The following is a 5,948-nucleotide window of genomic DNA, read 5'->3' on the forward strand; positions in this document are numbered from 1 at the left end:
CTATTATATGATAGAATTAACATGAGTATATTTTATCATTAAATAAACAAAGTTAACGCAAAACAAAATTACACATAAAGAAGGGAAAAAAGAGTTAAAATATACAAAGTGATAAAAAGATTATTTTATAGAAGACTATAAAATAATGAACTTCTAACTAAATTAAACTGTATTTATTATTATTAGAAAGGGTAAGAGAGAGCAGTAGAGAAAAGGTTTGTGTGTATTCAAGTTGCGTAGAATAATACAATATAGAAGGATATTTATAGGTGTTAAAAAAATTGAAATAATAAAGACGTAATATCCTATAATAAATATTCAGATATGTTAAATAATGCTAATCAAAATAATAAAAACGTAATATTCTATAATAAATATTCAAATATATTAAATAATGTTAATTGATCTAATTGATCCTAATTATACTCTAACATCACTCCTCAAACTCAAGTGACAACTTGAGTTTGAAACTTATTTGAAATAACAAAATAAAAAAAATGCAAAAACTGATAGAACGGGTGCAGACAGAACTGCCTGAAGAAAGCGCAGATAGAATTGTCGGAAGGAAGCGCAGATTGAACTGCCGGAAGGAAGCGCAATCCAAAAAGATTTTATAGTCAACTAACAATCAACAAATATTTGGTGTATAAATACAAATATTATGAGGTCTTTGGAGGGTTGTAATAGGGTTAGGTAAGGGTAGGATTAATATGGTTAAGTGGACTAATAGATTAGATCTTTGATTAGCTCAAGTATCCCACCTAATCCTATACCATCCTATATACATAACAAAATAACCTAACTACCCATTTATCCTCTTTCTCACATTCACTCATGCATCCTTTTTCCAATTCACACACATATGCATCCTTTATTTACATTCTTATTATCATTTTTTTTCTTTTTTTTATAAACAAAGTATATACACCAAAATGTTTTTTTCTTTTATCATCAAAAAGAGATGCATATGTTTTAAATGATGAATGCATGAGTGTTTACCCATTTTTTCCAAATTTTCACAATGAACATCCAAAGTAAATAACACACACTCCTCAACTCAAGCTAATCAAAGATACAATTCATGGACATAATGGTTTTTCGCTTAGGGAAAAAGATGTGCTTAATATTAGAATAAAAGGGGAATTAAAAGGCTCAAAAGTGGTTTACAAAGGTAGATGTAAGGGTTATCCATATGGGTTAAGTGAGTTCAATTAGAAAAAAATGGCCTCAATCATACTAAATGCATTCAAAACAACAAATATAGGACATAAAGATTCAAGCAAATCAAAGATTACAATCATAAAAGGAGTTTATCACACAAGAACAAAACTTGTGGTTGAAAAAGTGCAACCACAAAATTAAAGCTCAAATCTCACTAGGTAATTTGTTCAAGCTCTTTTCTATTTTCTATAAAAGAAATACTTCAAACAAGTTCAACAACAAGTTTTCAAATCTAATCAATGGAATGCCCTAAAAGAGATTTCTTGAAAATTCTTTGTTGTTTTACCAAACTTATTTACTATTCTAGGTAACATGCAAATATTAATTACTATAAAGCTATAAGCAAACTAAGATATATACAAGCAAACTAAGCAAAATGAAATGCAATGAAATGATAAACAAATATTCACAAAATACCTAATAACTAGGAACTAGAAATTGATGCAACATGTTGAGAAAGAGAGAATTTACGCCCCAAAGATTGCGAATCCTCCCCACACTTAAACGTTGCACGGTCCTCCGTGCATGCACTCAATCCGGGGGTGAAGAGGTATGAGGCTCCACCTTCAGCTGGTGGGCACCGGGGCTCCGGTTGTGGTATAAACACATAAACAATAATTGAGAAAGAAGTCATAGAGGTGTGGTATGAGAAAAGGCAATGTGCGTATTCTAAATGCACACGGTTTAGAGCACAACACATTGGTCAGTTAAAAACAGAAACCACACAATCAAAAGAAATAGCATGTTCCTCAATCAAGTAGCCTAGGTTGCAAGTAAAGAATAAGCAAAACTTATGGCACAAGCAACTTTAGGTAACTATAACTAAAGTGAATTGAGTATATAAGACATTGGTTATTGAAGTTATGCAAGTGAAAGCACAAGATGAATGTAAAATGGCACAATTAACAATAACCAATTTAATGATGAAAAGAAAACTACTTATTCCTCACGAAAAATAATGAAGTACTCACATGGTAAAGGTACTTGTTGCAAAAAGTGAAAAGCTTGATAAGAATCAAGTTAAGTCACTCAAACAAATGCAAAGCATTAAAAAGAAACAAGTACCGAACATGTGATGATTTTGATATGAAAATCATGATGAGCAAGTAATTTCAACTCAATTCACTAAAGTAAAAGTGCACAATTCAAAATGCCACACAAGGATAAAGTTTAATGCATATGGTAGCTACAACATTTGAATCAAACTCACAATTCATCTAGGCAATTAAACAATACTTTATTGCTCAGTGCACATATTAATCAGCAAGTATACCAAAATTCAAGCAAGAAGCAACCCAATCAACATCAATTAAATACTTGCAATTTATTTACTTAACAAACAACGTAAAGGAAAACAAATATAATTACTAAAACAAAAATGAGATGCAATGAAGACTAACAAGAACAAGTAGAAAATATGGAAAGAGAGGAAGAAGAGAGAAGAAAAGAAAAGAAGAGAAGAAGTAGAGAGAAGAGAAGAAGAGAAGTATAGTGGGAGAAAATAGGGGCGTGCGTACGCACAGGTACGTGTGCGTACGCACACTAGGTGGAAAAGGGAAGGTGTGCGGTGCACACTCTATGTGAGCGCTCCGGACAGAAGAGGAATTAAGGAGTGTGCGTGCGCAAAAGGGTGTGCGCACACACAGGTGAATTTTTTTATAGGTTGAGGATCATGTCTGCGTGCGCACAAGGTTGTGTGCGCATGCATAGGAACGAAAAGGGGCACAGGTTCACGCGCACAGGCTGTGCCAACGCTCCCACCAGAGGGAGTGTAAGGCCGTGTGCATGCGCACAGCTCTGTGCCCTCGCACAGAAAGTGCGAAAAAGGGGGTACGTGCGTACGCACAGGTACGTGCGTACGCACAAGGCGCAGGAAAACAGGGGAGCACCCACGCACAAGGCGTGCGAGTGCTCCAAATAGAGGGCATAAAGGCTTGTGTGCGTACGGATAGGTGGGTGCGTATGCACAGAAGGTGAAATTTCGTTATTGTGTGCATGCGCACAAGGCTATGCGCACACACATGCTCTGTTTTTTCCAAAAAAATTTTCTTCAAAATCAAAGGCTATAAGCCTTAACTCAATCAAAACTCAACACCAAAACATGCAAGAACCCATAAATTCATGATCCAAACCAAAATTAACCTATCTAAACTCAAAAATTAAACTAATTCTAAGCTAACTTAAGAAGCAAACTTGCAACAAACCAAAATTATAAACAAGGAAAGGGTAAGAACAATGTTACCATGGCGGAGTGTCTCCCGCCTAGTACTTTGGTTTAATGTCCTTAAGTTGGACTTATGGAGAGCTTTAACGGAGACTTGTGCTTATATTCATCTTGGAGCTTCCAACAATGCTTGAATCTCCAAAATTCCCAATTGATTGCACCAATGCTTGGATGGAGTGTCCAACAAGCTATGAGCTCCCAACAAGAAAAACAATAAGTAAACAAGAAAAACATATTCACAATATCAACATATTCACAATAGCAACCAAAAAGCAATATATTCACATATCAACATATCAACATAAGCAAGATATTCACATATTCACATATTAACATATTCATAATAACCAAAAGCAAGCAACATATGTACAATAAACCAAAAATAAAATATTCACATATTCACATATTAACAATAGCCAATAACACAACACCATTGCAACTCCCCGGCAACGGCGCCGATTTGATTAATGAGAATTTAGTGTTGGGTTTGGATTTTAATCAAAATAGGAATCACTTCGTTAGTAGCATAGTCCAAACCTACAATAAACTCTCACAATCAAAGTTCAAATCCTAAAGATGAGTCACAATACAAAACACAATTATAAACCGAGAGTGTTGAACTCCTGGGTTGTTCTCCCTAGGAGTTGCAATGAAATGTCATATCATTGGCTATGGTTGATTTTTGGGTTTTTGATTGTAAGAGGCAAGAAATGTAAATGACAATAAAAATAAAAATGCATGAAAATAAATGAAAGCAAGTAAAGGCAATGCAAATGGAAATTGAATGACAAAAAGGACTCTTGGTAAGAAGTGGATAATTAAGGATTCCTATCTTAGTTGTGGCCACAAACATGGTAATTGTGTGTGAATTAATTCCAATTAGTCAACCCTACATCGAGGATAAGTCAAAAGGGTATAATTGATTCCAATCCTTAAGTCCTAGTCAACACTAGTGGGTTGATGAGCGGATAATTTATAGGCTTTTTGGCAATGTTTTTAAGTAGTTTTTAGTATAATTTAGTTAGTTTTCACTATGTTTTATTAGTTTTTATATAAAAATCACATTTCTGGACTTTACTATGAGTTTGTATGTTTTTCTGTGATTTTAGGTAATTTCTGGCTGAAATTGAGGGACTTGAACAAAAATCTGATTCAAAGACTGAAGAAGGATTGCAAATGCTGTTGGATTCTGACCTCCCTGCACTTGAAATGGATTTTCTGGAGCTACAAAAACCCAAATGGCGCGCTCTCAACTGCGTTGGAAAGTAGACATCCAGGTCTTTCCAGCAATATATAATAGTCTATACTTTGTTCGAGTTTTGACGACGCAAACTGGCGTTCAAACGCCAATTTCCTACCCTATTCTGGAGTTAAACGCCAGAAACAGATTGCAAATCAGAGTTAAATGCCAGAAACAGGCTACAACCTGGCATTTAACTCCAAAAAGAGTCTCTACACATGAAAGCTCAATGCTCAGCCCAAGCACACACCAAGTGGGCCCGGAAGTGGATTTCTATATCATTTACTTATCTTATGTAACCTTAGCTACTAGTTTAGTATAAAAACTACTTTTAGTGATTTATTTTATATCTCTCGTTAATCTTTTGGATATTTTATGTTCAGAGATCATGTTTAGGGGCTGGCCATTCGGCCATGCCTGGACCTTCATCACTTATGTATTTTCAACGGTGAAGTTTCTACACCTCATAGATTAAGGTGTGGAGCTCTGCTGTTCCTCATGAATTAATGCAAAGTACTGTTGTTTTCTTATTCAACTCAAGCTTATTCCTATTCTAAGATATTCGCTTGAACTTCAACATGATGAATGTGATGATCCGTGACACTCATCACTATTCTCAACCTATGAACGCGTGCCTGACAACCACTTCCGTTCTACCTTAGATTGAGCGTGTATCTCTTAGCCTCCTGATCGTGAGATCAGAGTCTTCGTGGTATAAGCTAGAATTATTGGCGGCCATTCCTGAGATCTGAAAAGTCTAAACCTTGTCTGTGGTATTTCGAGTAGGATCTGGGAAGGGATGACTGTGACGAGCTTCAAACTCGCGAGTGTTGGGCGTAGTTACAGACGCAAAAGGATCAGTGGATCCTATTCCAACATGATCGAGAACCGACAGATGATTAGCCGTGCGGTGACAGCGCATTTGGACCATTTTCACTGAGAGGATGGAAAGTAGCCATTGACAACGGTGATGCCCAACATACAGCTTGCCATGGAAAGGAGTATGAATGATTGAATGAAGGCAGTAGGAAAGCAAAGATTCAGAAGGAGCAAAGCATCTCCATACGCTTATATGGAATTCTCACCAATGAATTACATAAGTATCTCTATCTTGTTTTATGTTTTAATTATATTTTAATTATCAAATCTCCATAACCATTTGAGTCCGCCTGACCGAGATTTACAAGATGACCATAGCTTGCTTCAAACTGACAATCTCCGTGGGATCGACCCTTACTCACGTAAGGTTTATTACTTGGACGA

This window comes from Arachis ipaensis, chromosome B08 (genome assembly GCF_000816755.2).
Source record: "Arachis ipaensis cultivar K30076 chromosome B08, Araip1.1, whole genome shotgun sequence".
In the NCBI taxonomy this organism is placed as follows: Eukaryota; Viridiplantae; Streptophyta; class Magnoliopsida; order Fabales; family Fabaceae; genus Arachis; species Arachis ipaensis.